Source organism: Dendrobates tinctorius, unplaced genomic scaffold (genome assembly GCF_039654945.1).
Source record: "Dendrobates tinctorius isolate UK_male_01 unplaced genomic scaffold, ASM3965494v1 ptg000009l, whole genome shotgun sequence".
Taxonomy (NCBI): Eukaryota; Metazoa; Chordata; class Amphibia; order Anura; family Dendrobatidae; genus Dendrobates; species Dendrobates tinctorius.
Genome location: NW_027361677.1, coordinates 17530445 through 17551667, shown reverse-complemented (window position 1 = coordinate 17551667; position 21223 = coordinate 17530445). Strand labels below are relative to the sequence as shown.

Here is a 21223-nt window from a genome sequence, read left to right as displayed (position 1 = left end):
AATCATTGTGCGAGCGCAAAACATCTGGTACCGATTAAGAATGACTCAGACACGCAGCTGATTCAGTCTTAGCTAATGTCCTGCATCCACACCTGTCAGGAGCAGTACAACAACTGGCTTTTATTTACAAATACACAATACTATATTGAGTGTTAGGGGAAGGCGTGCATTAGGCGGGGTTTATGCAGTATACATCTAGTGTCCAGTCTCTCTCTGATTCGTCAAAACGTCTCCCGATGGTTACTTCTTCTTCACATTCCTGAGTTATCTTTTTTAGGAGAAATGAAACTTAACTTAACTCTTTAGACACTGAATTTAAGTGAAAGTGAACACTGGCAGCCATCTTTAATACAGTTACATTTGCATTAGCAAGCAATTAGGAAAAACTTATTGTTTCACAGTATAAAAATATAAAAGTTATATAAGAAAATATATTTTCACCTTGACACTACTACAAATACAACTACTCAGCTTTAGCACACAGCACAGGAAGATGAATCTTTCACCAGCAATGACTAAGCGCCCAGAGGCAGAATAAGAGGGAATAAATAATAAGCAGTTGCAGCTGAGAACAACCAGGCTGTATGGTCTTAGCCATCAATGAAAGAGTCCTTAACCCTCTCAGCACTGAAGGAAAGGAAATCAATTTAAAATAGGACATGAATCACATTGTCTCTAAGGAAGACCTGTGATTCATTACTCCAGGTCTTCTAGGGGGATGTGACACCCTCGTGACAGTATGGTGGACTCACATCCGTCCACAGTTTACAACCATCATAAAAGAAGTAAGATATCCGGACTCCTGTATAGATCATTTGCATTAACTAAGAAGTCATAGAGCACAAAACTATTGATATTTGCAGCCGGACAGCATCTTCATACTGCTTTGGTCAGTGGTCACATGTGGACATAGGATATGTTGTCTATTGTCAAGCAAAGGACCGAAAGTGAAGCAGCCACTTGATGACTTCAGGACCTGGAGTACTTGGTCTACATTAGATAGATACAGTATATAACCTCCACGTTAAAGCTCATTTATTGTCTTTTTGTCCTTTAGCATAGGTAGATTCCTCATTTAGAACACACAACTAGTCAGAGCAGAGAGTTACTGGAAGACCCAGCATTTCCATACATTCATAGACAATCCATTTATTTCAAAGGGCATCATGTAATGCTTTCTTTCCCCAGTGGTGGCACTGCAGGGAAACGGAATACTTACTGCTGAGTTTTCTAACTGATTGAAACCGATCAGCTGATTTTTAAGGCCCATTTAAATCAAATTGAAATAGTCCAATGTGTTCAATCCCTTTAAATACATATGAAATCCTTAAGTATTCTTAAATTTGGAAGTTATCCCCTATCCCCTTAGTTCATTGGCTGGGACCCTTACGGATCCTGAGAAACGGGGCTTTGTGAATGGAGTGGTGGTTGATCATGCACATTTCTGCTCCATTAATTCTTATAGGAGTGCCAAAGACCAGGTGAACGCCGGGCTCAGCTATCTCCGTCGTTCCTAAAGATCTACCACTGCTCCATTGGCATGGGGATCTTCAGAACTCTGGTTTTTGAGAACGGCAGTCGGAACACCGACAATCAGGAACTTATCTCATGGATAGACGATAACTTCCAAACTTGAAAATACACCTTTAAGTATAAAGAAAAAAACCCCAAAATAACACAATAAGCGCAATAATTTCTGTTCAAATTTGTTACCAATTTACAAAAATAAATAATATAATTTGGGCACATCCTGAAAAACTTGCACCTTTGGAGCGAGGAGTGGCCCATTTGGCTTGGAAAAATTCAAATTTTTCAAAACGATAATTATGTGCCTCTCGCAGCGGCGTTTGTCAGATCAGAGCTGAAACTGAGCCAGCGCGCCTTTGCTGAACATGTTGTTTTCCGCTCGGAAGGGGCGATATGAATATTTATATATCTGCTTGATAAGATCTTTATTAAGAGGTGCAGTGTTACTTGGAGTCACATTTTTCTCTCCCCCCCTTGTGTTCAACAACTGCTGATTTTCGTTTTTGGCTCCGTAATAGACTTTCCCTCTCTCCTGAGCGTGTTTACCGGCACCCTCAATCAAAATACTAAATACTCCGACGCTTCATAATGCTAATTCAATTAGCGCCAATTAATGCCCGAATTGGGCATATGGAAATGGGACGCCTGGGGAATGGGAAGTAATGATGTGCTTGAGCCAGATCAGATGTCTGCAGCACCAGGCAACATCCTAACGTTACCCTATCGGAAAAAGTCTGACAATGATGGAAGAAAGTATCTTCTTTGATCAGAAGGTCATCAGATCGCGCTCGTTGATGATAAAGTGCATGAACAATTTTCTGAAGTCTTTAAATAAAAATTGTCATTTTTTTCATAATTAAACAGTACATGTGAAAATAAGAAACCTTGTAATATATATCATCAGAAAAAAACGCTTCCTTCTCCTCCTGCACTGATCTTTCATTCTCAAAATTCTCAATTCCTGGGTAAAATCATCCTGCAGTGAACACAGATATTTCCATTCTGGAGATAGGAGATGACAGTTGGTGCTTATAGAATGTCTGTGTGTTCCACTAGCTCCACCCCCTCCATAGAATTTTAAAAGCACTAATTGTCATCACCTATCTCAGAAATGGGAAAATCCATTAAGTCAGATTTTACCCATGAATTCAAAGTAAAAGAGGAGAAAGAAGAAGATTTATCTGATAAGATATATTTTACTTGCTAGATGATATTAAAAAAAGTACTTAATATTACATCATTCCCTGCTTATAATCTTCTCCAGTTTGACACAGAGGCCTCCATCTTGGACCATAAACCACCACAATTACAAGTCCAGAAGCGAATAGTTTCTTTCATTTACAATGTAATTTACATGAATAGCTAATATAAGAGCTAATTGGATGCTGCATTTCAAAAGCTACCTATGGTTGTCACATTTTATTGGTCACAGTGAGGGGGCTGTATACTTATTAGAAAGTATATACTCCATCATACTTTATCGTTTTAATAGGACTCCACTCGCTGGCTGACTATTCAGAAATATACCGTATATACTGTATATTTTACATTAGAAGTCAAAATTAATGGAAAACATTGTATTATTGGCTTTAAAAGGGACCTATCTTCAGGACAAAAGTGGCCAGTTTTTGCTATTATATTATTCCCACTGATTCCACGAACATTTCATTTTTTGTTTTTTTCAAATCGGCCATACGGTTCCAGAGATATGGAGCTTTTAGATATGGGGCTAGTTTTAATGGTCTTTCAAAGTGGGAGTGGCTTTAATGGATTCTCAAGGGGCGTGTTTTCAGGTTACAACGCCCCCTTAGTAAATGTCATTAAAAAGTAGCACACATTAAAAGACCCATATCTCTAGAACCGTTTGGCGGATTTGAAAAAAACAAAAAGCGAATTACTCAGGGGAACAGCGGGAATAAAATAAGAGCTAAACAATGGGCACTTAGAAACTGGCAACATATCCTCTTTAATTGGGCTTTCCTTTGGCTTGTGTCTAGCGACGTGGCCTTGCATGCACTTATTTAGTTAGAGAGGCATAAGGAGTAATTAATACGGTCACACAAACAGATTGTAAGTTTTTACATCAGCCTGAAGGGAAAAAAAAAACGAGAGCGGCGTCTGCTGAGGCGAGAAACAACAATAAAAGATTGATTTTGGAGAGGATGAGATGCACAATGCCGTATGATAATTCACCCGACGTAGTCTATAATTCTGAACTTGGCAGCCGCCGGCAGAAAATGATGGCATCAGCTTATCATAAAGAGGAAATTGATCACAGATCTGCTCACACAACGGTCAATTATGGAAAGGGCGGTCGGATCTCACGTTAGTAGACAAGGACAATGTCAGGCTTAGATACGTGTAACTCATTCACTGCCAGGGACGTGTGCTGTACTTTTTATTACTCATCTCCATTATTGGGCTGTCTTGACATTTGCTTTTTGTTAAAAACTCAATTTTATGATTTAATGACATCAGAGCTAGAGATGAGCGAGTCATTTCCTGGAAAATTCGGAATTGACCAGAATCCCAATTTTTCATTGTTCCATTTGTGGAACTCTTTCCCAGCAGATTTGATTCAAACTGCAGTTATTCGATGCAAATAGAACGTCCAGACTAAATTCGAGAAAATACGGTATGTGGAACTTTAATTTTGATAGATTTCATTATCTGTTACGAAAGAAAATCTCTTAACAGGCTGCAATTAATATCACAACCACTAGGTGGCCACAAAAAAAAACACATACAGCATAAACATCTCCCAACAAAGTATCACTGGCCTGGCGTGATGTCACGTATGTGTGACGCTGCAATGACGACTTTAATAAAAAGAAGAGCTGCAGATACAGGGAAGTAAGAAGCGGGTGTTAGGACTTTTGGACCAGATCTTGTGAATCGATTCAGATCAACTCTACTGGTGATATTCATCTTGGGGTAGATCAAGAAGACGAGTGGAAAGGTAAGAAAGGACACATCTAAATAATACTGTTACCTTTTATAGCTTCATCAATAATTGACATAAGATACATTTTAAATTTCTGATGGGTGAGGGTGTGTCCATCATCTGGACTTTATATAAAAAAAATCGGCCCTTTTTTTCTTCTTTTCTATATCTCATATTGCCTATTTTTGACCCTATTTATGGTTGACACCTCTATAAAGTTAAGCTTGGGTGCTTTGAGGGATCTGATATTCTCAGGATTCCCATAAACTACAATTATTGCCCGGCTTGCACTTTCCTTCCTTTTCCTTTCCTTAGCTTGTTGGGAGCATGGGACCTCAGTTCTCCCCAAATTAGACCAGGAGTCTTTTAAAAAGGTGACTATGTAAGACAGCTCTCTTTAATGCAGGTAGCAAGTTGATTAGGAGCGTCTAACTGGTCTGTAGGAGCCAAAACTCTTAATGGTTGGTAGGGGATCAAATACTTATTTCTCACTGCAAAATTGAAAAATATGTATATAACTAGCTGAAGAGCGCGGCGCTGCCCGGGCATAGAACCTAACTGTGGGTCCCGCTCTCTTCCTTAACATCCCCGCTCTGCACCCGCCATCACGCTCTCTCCTTCCACAGCCCCGCTCTCCACCCGCTGTCCCCTTCTATCCCTCCGCAGCCGCACTCTACATCCGTGTCCCGCTGTCCCTCCACAGTCCCACTCTCTTCCTCCACAGCCCTGCTCTTCCGCTCTCTCCCTCCACAGCCCCACTCTGTTCTGCCACAGCCCTGCTCTCCAGGCACCGTCCTACTGTATCCGTCCGTAGCCACGCTCTCCATCCGTGTCCCACTCTGATGCTTCGTGATTGGTTGGTGTCCCACTCTGATGCTTCGTGATTGGTTGGTGTCCCACTCTGATGCTTCGTCATTGGTTGGTGTCTGATGCTTCGTGATTGGTTGGTGTCCCACTCTGATGCTTCATGATTGGTTGGTGTCCCACTCTGATGCTTCGTCATTGGTTGGTGTCTGATGCTTTGTCATTGGTTGGTGTCCCACTCTGATGCTTCGTCATTGGTTGGTGCCCCACTCTGATGCTTCATCATTGGTTGGTGTCTGATGCTTCGTGATTGGTTGGTGTCCCACTCGGATGCTTCGTGATTGGATGGTGATACACACACATACATATATACATACATTCACTTTTATATATAGAGATTTATACAATGTGATTTTATGGATTTTATTTTTGATATTCTATCTCTCAATGTTAAAATTAACCTACCCTTAAAATTATAGACTGTCCATGTCTTTGGCAGTGGGCAAACTTACAAAATCAGCAAGGGATCAAATACTTATTTCCCCCACTGTATATTCTGTGTGCACTTCATAAAAGTATATGTTCAGAATTAACCTGCGCGTCTCTTCCTTCTGTTCTCTCTTCTAGATAACCATCAAACAATGGAAGAAAAACAATGGGAGTCGGATAACACTGAAGAATCAGACTACTACAGAGCGTTTTTTGGCAAGGGAAGCAATACTGGTCCTCGGAAGAGCGTCATACCGTTGGAAGGATTCCTACCTGATAAAAGTGACTTCTAGTGTTGTGCCCGATCTGCCCAACCTGTTCAGGTGAGAAAGATGAGTCTACATCCACACAAACCATTACACCACTATCTACTATGCTCAGATAGCGCTTTCCTATTTTGCCCCTCATTTTCTAAAGCCTAGGCTTTATCTATGGAAATACATAAGTCTGCAGTGGAGCTGTATACACAAAATCATATGTAAATGTTTTCATTGCAATACTCGTCCCTGTTTTGTCTCATTAGGAATGGTTTATCCCAGGAGTCCCTGGTACACAGGAACAGTTTTTAAGGAACATGGATAGCTGTCACTGGGACAGCCGGACAGCTAAGATGGGATGAAATGGTGTGGAATGTGTAACAGACTGTAGGTTAGATGCTGAAGTAGTGTAGCTGAGCTAGAACAGAGATGAATGATGAAGTCGAGCTGGAACAGTGATGGTGGATGTAACAGAGCTGCAAAATTAGTGACTGATATAGCAGAGCTGGAACAGCACTAATTGATGTAATAGAGTTGGAACATAGATGACTGATGTAGCAGAACTGGAACAACCATGAGTGATGTAGCAGAGCCGGAACAGCGATGACTGATGTAGCAGAGCTGGAAAATCGATGTGTGATGTAGCAGAGCTGCAACAGTGATGAGTGATGTAGCAGAGCTGGAACAGCAATAATTGATGTAATAGACTTGGAACATAGATGACTGATGTAGCAGAACTGGAACAACCATGAGTGATGTAGCAGAGCCGGAAAATCGATGTGTGATGTAGCAGAGCTGCAACAGTGATGAGTGATGTAGCAGAGCTGGAATAGTGATGAATGATGTAGCAGAGATGGAAAATCAATGTGTGATGTAGCAGAGTTGGAACACTGATGAGTAATGTTGCAGAGCTGAAACATTGATGAGTGGTGTAGCAGAGCTGGGACAGTGACAACTGATGTAATAGAGCTGGACTAGCGGAGTCTGATCTTTGATGTAGTAGAGGTGGATTTACGGAGGTTATGTAGCAGTTCTCGAACAGTAAGGCTATTATGGCAGTGCTGGAACAGTCTACCAGAGTCGTAGATGGGACAGATGAGTAACATTTCCGCATTGTACTGCTATGCTTTCTAAGAAACGTGTATGTATCTCACAATGCATCCCGCACATAATGCAGAACTTTGTAACCAGACAGATACAATTACAAACATCTTGCCTTCATCTCCCCGACATCCATCTTGCGCTTGTGAGCATGTTTCCACACTACCGGCATAAATATGTTCTCCCCAGTTTTATGTATTTAACGACTATGACAGCATTTTTAAATGTAATTTACGTTTGTCTAGTAAAAAAAAAAAAGATCTGCCTGATAAGATATTAGATATCGTCTGCGGGAACGGAGAGCGATGATAGACGACACTCGCCAGCTGATTAAACGTTTGTTTTGTTTCTCGTAAATTCGCACCTGCGACTACTGTAATGGAACGGAAGACGCAACTGATGAATAAATTCCCTAGAAAATATACGGTGATCTGTCAACATCTTCTGTCTCGTAAATATGAGAAGTGTGATAAAGAGTTGTCAGGAGACATATTATTTATGCAGATAAATTGAGGCAATGGGTAAGATTCATGTGCGGGATTTAAGTCTAAACTACAACTATAGTCATAATGACACGCAAAATTTTCCTACAGCGCATCATTTGGGTCTAGGTGTATCCTAAACCTAAAGCCTAAGCAAAGCACATTCTAACATTAAACCCTCGGCAGAGTATAGCCTAACCCTCAATCCTTAGCAGGGTATAGCCTAACCCTCAATCCTTAGCAGGGTATAGCCTATCCCTAAATCCTTAGCAGGGTATAGCCTAACCCTAAATCCTTGGCAGGGTATAGCCTATCCCTAAATCCTTAGCAGGGTATAGCCTAACCCTAAATCCTATGCAGGTTATAGCCTAACCCTAAATCCTTAGCAGGGTATAGCTTAACCCTAAATCCTTAGCAGGGTATAGCTTAACCCTAAATCATATGCAGGTTATAGCCTAACCCTAAATCCTTAGCAGGGTATAGTGTTGTGAGTTCATTTTCCCCTTCACCATTGAGGTCTGATGAACTCCCTCTTCTGGTGAAGGAAGGTAGTGAGGCTGATTACCAAGCATTTGGGCAGGATGATGATGACTGGGTGACGGGAATTGCTGACTGGATATAAGGCAGCCGACGCCCTTCTGCCTTGCTGGTGATCTCTCTGAGGGATTCTAGGAGACCAGTCTGATTCCTGCTCCTCAAAAGCTAAGTTTTCTGCTCTGTTTTTTGCATTTGTGTTTTGGTTTTGTTTTTCCTTGTTTTTCTGGATTTCTGCCATTCCCTGCTGGGGTGTGCTGAATTCCTTTTTGCTCTGTCTTCAGAAAATACCTGAGTACTGATATAGTCTTTTTGAAGCCTAGCGTCTTCAGGGCTTTTTTCCCTATCAGCTGTTGGCTATTGTTTTGATAGGGTTTTGGCGGATTACAGACAGCAGCTTTTCTATCCTCTCCTATGTAGTTAGCTTGGGCCCCATCGTTTGCTCAGCCTATCTTTCTATCTGTGTGAGTGTTTTTTCATCTTGCTTCACCGTCATTATATGTTAGGGGCTGCCTATTGCTTTGGGGTCTGCTCTGGGGCAGTTTAGATTTCCCTTTCTGTCTTTAGGCTATGTAGTTCTCCGGCTGTGATCGAGGGGTCTAGGGCACCGTAGGAACCCCCCACGGCTACTGCTAGTTGTTGTTGATAGGTTCAGGGGTCTGTAATCCGATAGCTGCCAACTTCTCTGGTTTTCTGGACTTAGCAAGTATTTCTGTTTTTGCCTCATACGGTGACTCATTCATAACAGTATAGCCTAACACTAAATCCTTAGCAGGGTATAGCCTAACCCTAAATCCTTAGTGGGGTATATCCTTACCCTAAATCCTTAGCAGGGTATAGCCTAACCCTAAATCCTTAGCAGGGTATAGCCTAACCCTAAATCCTTAGCAGGGTATAGCTTAACACTAAATCCTTAGCGGGGTATAGCCTAACCCTAAATCATTAGCAGGGTATAGCCTAACCCTAAATCCTTAGCAGGATATATCCAATCCCTAAATCCTTAGCAGGGTATAGCCTAACCCTAAATCCTTAGCAGGGTATAGCCTAACTCTAAATCCTTTGCAGGTTATAGCCTACCCTTAAATCCTTAGCAGGGTATAGCCTAACCCTAAATCCTTAGCAGGGTATAGCCTAACCCTAAATCCTTAGCGGGGTATATCCTTACCCTAAATCCTTAGCAGGGTATAGCCTAACCCTAAATCCTTAGCAGGGTATAGCCTATCCCTAAATCATTAGCAGGGTATAGCCTAACCTTAAATCCTTAGCGGGGTATAGCCTATCCCTAAATCATTAGCAGGGTATAGCCTAACCTTAAATCCTTAGCGGGGTATAGCCTAACCCTAAATCCTTAGCGGGGTATAGCCTATTCCTAAATCATTAGCAGGGTATAGCCTAACCCTAAATCCTTAGCGGGGTATAGCCTAATCCTAATCCTTAGCAGGGTATAGCCTAACCCTAAATCCTTAGCGGGGTATAGCCTAACCCTAAATCCTTAGCGGGGTATAGCCTATTCCTACACTCACTGGCCACTTTATTAGGTACACCTGTCCAACTGTGTGTTAAGACTTAATTTCTAATCAGCCAATCACATGGCGGCAACTCAGTGCATTTAGGCATGTAGACATGGTCAAGACAATCTCCTGCAGTTCAAACCGAGCATCAGTATGGGGAAGAAAGGTGATTTGAGTGCCTTTGAACGTGGCATGATTGTTGGTGCCAGAAGGGCTGGTCTGAGAATTTCAGAAACTGCTGATCTACTGGGATTTTCACGCACAACCATCTCTAGGGTTTACAGAGAATGGTCCGAAAAAGAAAAAAAATCCAGTGAGCGGCAGTTCTGTGGCCGGAAATGCCATGTTGATGCCAGAGGTCAGAGGAGAATGGGCAGACTGGTTCGAGCTGATAGAAAGGCAACAGTGACTCAAATTGCCACCCGTTACAACCAAGGTAGGCAGAAGAGCATCTCTGAACGCACAGTGCGTCGAACTTTGAGGCAGATGGGCTACAGCAGCAGAAGACCACACTGGGTACCACTCCTCTCAGCTAAGAACAGGAAACTGAGGCTACAATTTGCACAAGCTCATCGAAATTGGACAGTAGAAGATTGGAAAAACGTTGCCTGGTCTGATGAGTCTCGATTTCTGCTGCGACATTCGGATGGTAGGGTCAGAATTTGGCGTAAACAACATGAAAGCATGGATCCATCCTGCCTTGTATCAACGGTTCAGGCTGGTGGTGGTGGTGTCATGGTGTGGGGAATTTTTTCTGGGCACTCTTTGGGCCCCTTGGTACCAATTGAGCATCGTTGCAACGCCACAGCCTACCTGAGTATTGTTGCTGACCATGTCCATCCCTTTATGACCACAATGTACCCAACATCTGATGGCTACTTTCAGCAGGATAATGCGCCATGTCCTAAAGCTCGAATCATCTCAGATTGGTTTCTTGAACATGACAATGAGTTTACTGTACTCAAATGGCCTCCTCAGTCACCAGATCTCAATCCAATAGAGCATCTTTGGGATGTGGTGGAACGGGAGATTCGCATCAGGGATGTGCAGCCGACAAATCTGCGCCAACTGTGTGATGCCATCATGTCAATATGGTCCAAAATCTCTGAGGAATGCTTCCAGCACCTTGTTGAATCTCTGCCACGAAGAATTGAGGCAGTTCTGAAGGCAAAAGGGGGTCCAACCCCTTACTAGCATGGTGTACCTAATAAAGTGGCCAGTGAGTGTAAATCCTTAGCAGGGTATACCCTAACCCTAAATCCTTAGTAGGGTAAATTCTAAACTTCATCCTAAAGACTAAGTAAGGGAATAGCCATTCCTAAATTTTCAAACAGGGAACACCCTAATGCTAAAATCTTTGCATTGGATAGTCTAACCCTAAGGCCCTTACAGAGTACTGAATACCCTAAAACTAACCCTAAATGCGAGCAGTTTATAACCTGAGCCTTATTCTAAAAGCTTAGAAGTTTCAAAGATCCTACATTCTAAGTAGGGGATATCCCAATATTATTAAGTCCTGAAAAAGGAATACCTCAACCCTAAAGCAAATGTACGGTGTAGCCTAAGCCGAAACCCCAAGCAGGAAATATATTAACCTCCTCAGCCAAAGCTTCGCTTTTGCATAGAGAACTCTACTTAGTTGACAATATAATGTCACAACTTAAAGAGGAATTTAATAAATCTCTGTATTTCCTAAGAGAAAAGAATTCTGGAAAACCTTTACGTAGAAATCTGTGCTGTGCTGTCCCTCTGTTATTCCTTCAGGAAATGTTTAAATACATTGACCATAGGGTGTTTGTACGCACCTGGCCCAGATCCGAGCTTGTTCTTCTAACACTAGTCCACAGATTTGTGCTCCACATCAGGCTTTGCCGATGGCCGGGCATGGTCCCATGTGGTCATCTCTCTGTGCCTATATGAGGCCTACCAAGAAACCCACCTGTGTTTTGGTCTTAAGATTCCTACCAGTCTTATATTGAGGACCTAATAGAAGGATTGTCCATTAATATCTTAATCCCAGACAATCCATAAATATTGATAATTCAACTGTTTGCAAGAGTATCGGCATGATAGTGGAATAGTTTTTCAACCAGGGCTTGGGAATTGCATCCACACCTGGACCCATGTCCCAGTTGTAGGAGCATTTAGGGAGTAATGTGCAATTTGTTTCCAGCCTGATGATCGTATGGTTCCTCTAAAGTTTCCCTATTATGAAATGTCAATCTTGATGTTCTTTTTCTTTAAGCGTTTACTGGAAAAAATGGGGAGATCAAAAAATAAACAGCTTCTCGTTAGAAGATCTGGGAATTCATCAGAAAACCTCGTAACCTTAAGGAATAGGGAGCAGGGTATGTGACACTTGATATGACGCTGATGGGACAATTGAGTGTATGTGCATTGCGCTGTCCTCACCTCTTTCTCCCTGGGTCACTTATCTTTCATGCGACCATTGAAAAATCAATGTCAGGATAAAAGGCGTAACACGCTCACTCCGTGTTAACTAAAGTTACCAGAGGTGTGAAATATGGTGAGAGATCCATAATACCAGTCCTAGCCCCACAGGTGGCTTCCTCATTAGTGTCCCCATTCTCATTTGCTTCAGCAGATGTTCTTGGGTCATCGGTGAAAAGAAAATCATAAGTTACCTTAATTTACTATGTGAGAGCAGATAAAATAGCAAATATTATTTTGCTGACGATCTTTACAGAATAATTTCCATTTGTTTATAAATAGGAGCTTCTGAGGGTTTTGCCCCCAATGGGACCATTTTTTACTTCTCGAATTCAACTACAAAACATTGAGTCCAGATTTCAGCTGCAATGCACTGATGCTAGGGTAAAAAATTTGGACAAGCAGCATGAAACGATAGCTGGTGGAGGTGGAGTATTGGTGGGGTGTGAAACATTTTGTTGGCATACCCATGGTCCTCTGATACCAGTATATGGACGTATGGACCGTAAGGCTTGCTTAAGCATTTTGGTTAACCAAATTTGACACTTCAGTTACTATTTGGCAGAAGGACAATGCACCATGATACCAAGGTCTTATAGTCACATATTGGTTCTTTGTGTCCCCTGTCCTTCACAGTTCACAGCTCTTAATCCTATTTGACATCTCTGGGAAGATGTAGAACTGGCTGGTCAAAGCAAGTCAGGACCCCCACCCAACGTGCATCAACATACCGAAGAAATCTTGTCTGTAACATAGTAACATAGTTATCACGGTTGAAGGAAGACTTTATGTCCATCTAGTTCAACCCATATCCTATCCTACCATGCCCTAACATGTTGATCCAGAGGAAGGCAAAAAAAACCATGTAGCAAACTGTAAGCTTCACATTGGGGAAAAAAATGCTCTCCTGTTCCTCTGAGCCACCAGTGTGGCTTCCAGTCCTCTAGTTAGGCAAGTCTCTTCCTTTCTCCAGTGTGATGTCCACTTTGGCATCTTTACTCTGTACCATGATGTCATAGGCCTCCACAGCACTGGATGACCCAGTCCATAGTAAAGATGGCCAAAGAGAACGTTGTTTTCTTGGGGGGAGTGGGAAAGAAGAGGTGGAAGAAACCATAAGCTTCACATTGGGAAAGAAAAATTCCTTCCCAACTCCACATAGTCTCCACGTGTGTCTTTGGAGACCGGAGTGTCATTGAAAGTCTTTGTTATATGTATATATATATGTAGTATGTAATACTTTGATGCTCACCTGTTCCTCTGAGCTACCAGCGCAGCTTCCGGTCCTCTACTTCGTCAAGTCTCTTCCTTTCTCCAGTGTGATGTCTATTTTGGCATCTTTACTCTGTGCCATGATGTCATAGGCCTCCTCAGCACTGGATGACCCAGTCCAAGATGGCCAAAGAGAATGTTGTTTTCTTGGGGGGGAAGTGGAAAAGAAGAGGTGGAAGATCAGGTGGTGAGCATTGGCGGCAGTGGGACAGGTTTGTTTCAAAGTGAGTACTGATTTTTTTTTTAACCCTGACCTTGTGCAATTCAGCAAAAATATGACCCTCAACATTTTGCTGAATTTGCACAGTGTGAATTAAAAAAAAAAATCTTGAATCAAGAGATTACAATTTTTTTTGTGAAATTCCAGGCAACTTCAAATTGACTCGAACAAATTGTCTCATCTCTAATTTCAATACCTAATTGAATCTACACCATTGCGGAGTTTCAGAAGGCGAAAGAAGACCCACCTCTACTTGGGTGTCTAACACCGTGGCGGTTCATTGTGTGCCTCTATGGTAACAGACTACACCCAAACCCTTTGTGTAGTCATGTTACCTTTCCATTTCACCCTCTAATGTCTGTAGGTAGAAGAAAACTACACACAACGACTGAATGTTGACATCATAAAAAGTAAAGAGGAAGCATTTTACCGGTCACGAGTTGTCCAGCAGATTCTCCAAAATCCATATTTTGTGAGGAACAAGATTCTGATAGATTTCCAGTTTGTCTTCGGGAACTTCTCCCGAAAACATCTAATTAATAGTTGATTGTTTTCGAATTTTCTGTTTTTCTTCTGTGTGATGTTTGCCATTTATTTCTTTCCTTTATCGACTTAGCTAATTGCTGTACAGTGTGTGAATATGTAATGAACTGGCTTTAGAGGAATGATGAGGCTTCAGCTGATTCCTCAATCCTGACTATTAAAGTATGTATAGAAGGGGCACAAGTAATATCTCAGAGAAAAACGGTCCTACAAATTGCCCTGTTCTAAAACATTTCCGAGATAATATTGTTTACATATTGAATAATTGGAGAAGACCATTGATAATTTTTGCCTCAATTGTGGTGAGATCTACGCCATCAACGTGAACTTGCCGAACAGTTTCCTTGGGATTATAAAGAGTCCCTACTAGACTGTAAAAGTGACAGCTTGAATTTGGCTGGGAAACCTCAGATGTTTAGGAAAGTGGAAGAGAGGGAATCTCCTTTCCATTTATTGCACAGCTCAGCAGAATGGATGGAGCTTGAGAGTTTGGGAAATTATAGTCGTGGCTTTGTGGGAACCCTGAGACAGCAAAAGAGAATTTGGGGATGAGGCAACGTGTAGACCAGACCTGGAAGTGTTAGTGAAAGAAGACTGGACATTCCAGGCCAAGTGCATGGGTACTGCACTGAAGAGGGCTGTGGGCAGAACAGAGGAAGGATGTCTGCAGATAAGGAGGGCTGAGATAAGCTATGTCATGTAATTAAAATGTTGATATGCCACCAAATGTAACTATTAATCCTGTGCCTCTGTTCTATATAGAAAATATAACTGCTAAGCTTTGTACCTTCCACTGTAGTTTTGACAAAATCACTGTTTTATCTGGTGCAGATCTACCAAATATCAGTATGCTGAATCCTGTATAACCCCAACCTACACCACTGATTGGCTGCTTTCTGTGTTCACCGTGCGTAGCCAGAAAGCTGCCAATCAATGCTGGGGGCATGTCAGTAGGTGTACTCGTCATCTAATGATATTCTCCTGCTGATTTTATCAAAACTGTAGCAAGCAGCCCAATAAGTGATACATCGCTGGAATTAGGGTCTCTGTCTCTACATTATGCTGATCTCAGATTAGGTTGCTATAAGACTTATCTCTTCACAAACGTGGTAACCCACCATTCCTGCCACACAGACGTCTTTATATGCCTATTTATATGGAGGGAAAACCAACGTAAAATAACCACCAAATGTGACAGCATGTCTTATAAAGGTGTATACAGTGTATATATATACTGAGGAGGGTAACTCTGGACAGTATATACTGGGATTAGCCACACTCCATAGCGTCTGGCTGTAAGAACAACTGGTTAACACAAATGATATATAAGTGAGAAGTCACCACGGCACATGCCCTCGAGGAGAATCATTCATTCTTACACCCGGACCTGTTTCATGGAATGGGATTTGTAGTTCCAAGACAATTATGTAGAAAACACACAAATTCCTATAAATTCTGTTTGCCCTTATAAAAATTTAATGAATGGTCCAGCCTGAGGAGAAAACAATATCATTGTAACAGAGATCATTAACCAGATATATATATCTTGTATATATACTTGTGGGAGCTGGACAGCCGTATTGGGGTCAATTAATCAGCCTTGGTCAAGGACAAGATTGTGACAACTGGGTCAAAGCATCTCAATAATGGCCGGTCTTTTGGAATTTTTCTGGGATATGGTGCTTAGTTCCTACCAAAAGTCATCCAGAGAAGGACAGATGAAGAAGGTAATTTGTACCCAATGCTTCCAACGTTGTTCATAATAGTACGCCCACGTCAGACACCCTCCCTTTGATGTAGGCTCCGGCGGTGAACCCTCATCTTTCCAGGGACATATCAGCTGTTTAGAACAGCTGACATGTGCCCGGAACAGCCACGGGTGGAATTGCGATCCACCCACAGCTATTAACCAGTTAAATGTCGCTGATAAACTCTGAGAGCGGCATTTAACATGCGCTTCAGGCCATTTAGCCGGAAATCTGCCCACCGATGACCCCCGTCATGTGATCGCGGGTCACCGATAGGTTGCCATGACAACCGGAGGTCTCCTGGAGACCTCTATGGTTGTCACTGCCGGCTTGCTGTGAGCGCCGTCCAGTTGTCGGCGCTCATAGCAAGTAAGTACTTCTGCTACATAGAGGCGATCTTACTATCCCAGGGAGCAATGCACCTAGGATTTCAGTGATTTCACTGATTGAGTTCCTTTGCTGGCTGCTGCAGTGTTTTCTTTGACTGGTCTCCCTGAGGTCAGTGATTGTTTTGTGATGTTGGTCTACTAGGCATTGCTCCCACCTAGCCAGAATCCTACTCCACACTGATGAGGGGCAACACCCCGAAACAGCTGTCTGTGGATACCTGGCCTTGGTATTTCCCTTGTCGTATCTGTAAACTCGTAAAGAGCTCGATATTGACTTAAAGGGCCACTTAATATGGTGGTAATGGTGGTTTCCGAAAGGAGCCACCCCTTGGCTGGGTCCTTCCCTGGAGGAAGATCTGGCTAGTCCCGTGTTTGAGACTCTTAAATGAGGCTCCACGGACTTTATTTGCATATTCGTATCACCTCTATGAAGCAGAGCCGATCGGGTTATGGCAGCTTCTAGCAAGGATTAACCCAATCGCTAAACAGTGTAGCGAGAAAAAAAGTCAAAACGCCAGAATTACGTTTTTTGGTCGCCACAATATTGCATTAAAATGCAATAACAGATGATCAAAAGAACGTATCTTCACCAAAATGGTATCATTAAAAACGTCATCTCGGCTTACAAAAAATAAGCCCTCACTCAACCCGAGATCACGAAAAATGGAGACGCTACGGGGAATCGGAAAATGGCGCTTTTTTTTAACAAAGTTTGGAATTTTTTTTCACCACTTAGATAAAAAAGAACCCAGACATGTTTGGTGTCTATGAACTCGTAATGATCTGGAGAATTATAATGGTGGGTCAGATTTAGCATTTAGTGAACCTAGCAAAAAAGCCAAACAAAAAACAACTGTGGGATTGCACTTTTTTTTTGCAATTTCACCGCACTTGGAATTTTTTTTCCTGTTTTCTAGTACACGACATGGTAAAACCAATGGTGTCGTACAAAAGTAAAACTCGTCTTGCTAAAAACAAGCCCTCACACGGCCATATGGATGAAAAAATAAAAAAGTTATGGCTCTGAGATGAATGGGAGTAAAAAAACAAAATGGACAACCGAAAATACCTATGGTCACCTCTGAGGAACGAAGGCTAGCCCATCTAGTCTGAACCAACGGAAGCGCTAGTTGACCATTGTCCACCACTGATGATGCCTAAAATGGGCTTGTGAGAATCAGAACTGGACCATGGATCCATAGAAATTTTCTTTCACATCACATAGATGGCTGATTGAATGGTCGTCGCTTACTTAGGGAGGAGATGGCATCAGGGTGAACTTTGAGAAGAAGAAAAGCCAGTTTGATGGACAATGTTCTTCTGGGAAACCTTGGGATTCACATTGATGGGACATGCACCACCCACCTAACTCACTTTCACCGCAGTAGTATTCTCTAATGGCAGAGGCCTCTTTCAGTGCAGACATTGATCGGGAATGGTGATAGGCTCCTGACAAAGGGTTTAAAGAGGGTTGTCCACTTTTGAAGGCAATTTCTTTTTTTTATTTAAGTGCATGTATGTTTGGCTAAAAATAATTTTTGCATTTGGGTTACATTAAAAAGTTTTCCCCGTTTCCCTTCTATGGCCACCAAATACTAATGTCTATTGCCTGCTGCTGAATGAGTTAATGTAATATCCGCCAGCGAGCTCATTTTAACCATCCAATAGGACAATTTTGAACTTTTTTATCTGTCTTTTTTTCTGAGCTCCTCTCACCTCATTTAAGACATTGTGACCACAGACCACATCAAAGTTGAATGTGCAGGCAAAGAAAGAGCCCTTAAAAGCAAAACGATGCAAAATTTTTAATGAAACCCAATCGCAAAAATGATTTTTATCCCCAAATACATATATTTAATTAAAAAAACAAAACATGTCCCGAGAAGTGGTCGACCCCTTTAAATTGATTTGTTTCCAAAAATCCCCAGATCTCAATCCATTTATTCATCTCTAGAAACCATAGAGGCTGCAGTTCTCGATTTACACAACTTTTAGGATTTGTTGCTTCCTTGAAGGGTCTAAGGTGTTCTGCCTCAATGGGTCAGATCTTTTTTTTTTGGTAGCACATTGAGGAGCTACACAATATTAGGTGTTATTATTATGGCTGGCCAGCATATAAATATATATTACAATGTTTTGGTTTTTTTTTTTTTTTTAGAACTTTTCGGCATGTTGGGAGGCTTGATAAGCAGACAAGCTGTAATCCCAAAAAAGTCACCCAGCAGCTTTACACCAAGATAATGATACCTCTCTTGTGCAAATCATGTTTACTTTGACTTTTATAAAGAGGTAATTTGCAGGAGAAGGGATAATCCCTGCTATACTTTATAATTTAAATGTCATTTAAAATATGTGATGGCGCAGAGCTGATTACTCACCGGCTCCTCTTACAAATTAATCAGTATTTAAACCACGGGCCCATAATAAGATGAGATGAGAATAGCTGAAGTATTCTGGGATTCTCTGCCTTCCTTCTTCAATGGCTTTGTTAATGTTTTGACTCCGGTTGTTGCAGTATATGTGCGTGTGTTTTATAGATTTAATTACTGTTTGAGACAACAATAAGCTATGGAGAGCAATCAAATGAGTTTTCAAATAGCCCAAATTCACATGGTGGCAACTTTTACTATCTATTCAGTAACTTCTAATACCTCTGGAGAATGGACGAGGATGAATGAGTATGAATTATTTATAAATGGAGTAACATATCTGACCACTAGGTGGCACATCACTATATTCAAATACCGGACCACTAGGTGGCACATCGCTATTTCAAAATACCGGACCACTAGGTGGCACATCACTATATCCAAATACCGGACCACTAGGTGGCACATCGCTATATCCAAATACCGGACCACTAGGTGGCCCATCACTATATCCAAATACCGGACCACTAGGTGGCACATCGCTATTTTAAAATACCGGACCACTAGGTGGCACATCACTATATCCAAATACCGGACCACTAGGTGGCCCATCGCTATATCAAATACCGGACCACTAGGTGGCCCATCACTATATCCAAATACCGGACCACTAGGTGGCACATCGCTATTTCAAAATGCCGGACCACTAGGTGGCACATCGCTATTTCAAAATACCGGACCACTAGGTGGCCCATCACTATATCCAAATACCGGACCACTAGGTGGCCCATCGCTATATCCAAATACCGGACCACTAGGTGGCACATCGCTATATCCAAATACCGGACCACTAGGTGGCCCATCGCTATATCCAAATACCGGACCACTAGGTGGCCCATCGCTATATCCAAATACCGGACCACTAGGTGGCACATCACTATTTCAAAATACCGGACCACTAGGTGGCACATCACTATATCCAAATACCGGACCACTAGGTGGCCCATCGCTATATCCAAATACCGGATCACTAGGTGGCACATCGCTATTTCAAAATACCGGACCACTAGGTGGCACATCACTATATCCAAATATCGGACCACTAGGTGGCCCATCGCTATATCCAAATACCGGACCACTAGGTGGCCCATCACTATATCCAAATATCGGACCACTAGGTGGCCCATCGCTATATCCAAATACCGGACCACTAGGTGGCACATCACTATATCCAAATATCGGACCACTAGGTGGCACATCACTATATCCAAATACCGGACCACTAGGTGGCACATCGCTATTTCAAAATACCGGACAACTAGGTGGCCCATCACTATAGCAATCTACCTATCAATACTATCTCATTATAGGAAAATATCTGACCGACCACTTGACGGCACGCAATTGAACGTAGCCAAATATGTCACCACCAGATGGCACGATCATCATTGAATGCATCCAATATCTGACCACTAGATGGAACATCAGTGAATGATGGGAAATATCTGACCTCTAGATGGTGTATCATAAAATGCGCCAAATTTTCTCCAAAAATAAACAGGTGTCTAGCCTCACATCTATGATACATTTCAATCAAGGCACTGTATGAAAACGATATTTCCCTTCATAGCAATAACATCCCCACCATGCTGAGCAGATGTTTTTCTACTAATTCTGGGAATCCATCACTCCAAAAATGTTTAGGATGCTCTCGGAAAAAGGGAGATATGTCCCAGACACTTGGAAGAGTTGTCAAATGTTTTGGGCCAAGCAGAGCTTTTCTAGAACTTCCATGAAATTAGCGCTCCTACAAATTTTTCGGTTCCATGGTTCCTACTGTAGATGTTCCGCCAACAGATGAAGCTCCAAACACAGGACATTGAAGGGTTGCGACTGATAAATGGGCAAAGTTCTCATAAAAATAATGGAAACTTTTTACACATTATTCTGAAATGTTGGCAAGTATGGGCTATGCTGGACATTCATAATTTTGCCACATGGCATCATCCATGGCTAGCGCTGGTGTTGGGTTATATAGGACCTGGCTAAGAGTTGACTTTCTAGTCCATCACAAAGGAGTTTAGTGGGGTTGAGGTTCAGGACTTCAGTCATGTTCATCATACCAACTCATGAATGTCCCACAGCCTTCCTAACGTATGATCGACACCAAAATATTCTCTAGAATTTCATAGCACTATGAACCTGTACTCAACTGTGTCCATCAGCTCCTTAGGCCTGTTTCACACATCAGTTTTTTTGGTCAGTCAAAATCCGCTAAAATGGCAGATAGCTGATCCGTTTCTGTACTGACCACAACGTTTTGCTCCGGACCATTATTTTAACGTTTCCGTCAAAGGAAGAATTTTAAAGGAACCACTGCCTGGGGGAAGAGAGAGAGAGCGAGGGAGAGAATTTTTCAGCTGCCAGAACAGAGTTTAGGGTTAAATTTGCGGCTGAGTAAAGTCTTTCGGGCATGCGCAGTGAGAAATGCGGATCCAGCCGCCCGAAAAAATGTTGCATGGTCCGTTCGGGCATGTCGGCGGACGTCAAAATTTTGGCGGATCCGCAAAAAAACGGATCCA

At 42.1% G+C, this 21223-nt stretch overlaps 1 long non-coding RNA gene across 3 annotated transcripts in view; it reads left to right on the top strand.

Moving 5' to 3' along the window:
* The window catches only part of LOC141096512 (uncharacterized), a 207893-nt gene that overhangs the window by 176779 nt on the left and 9891 nt on the right, over window positions 1-21223 (top strand). For 2 of the 3 annotated variants that reach the window (XR_012233701.1, XR_012233700.1), the window contains 2 exons: window positions 5903-6087; window positions 11895-11997. This is a non-coding gene — a long non-coding RNA (uncharacterized lncRNA). The remainder of the gene's footprint in view (window positions 1-5902; window positions 6088-11894; window positions 11998-21223) is intronic. The other variant, XR_012233702.1, reaches the window with a different exon arrangement.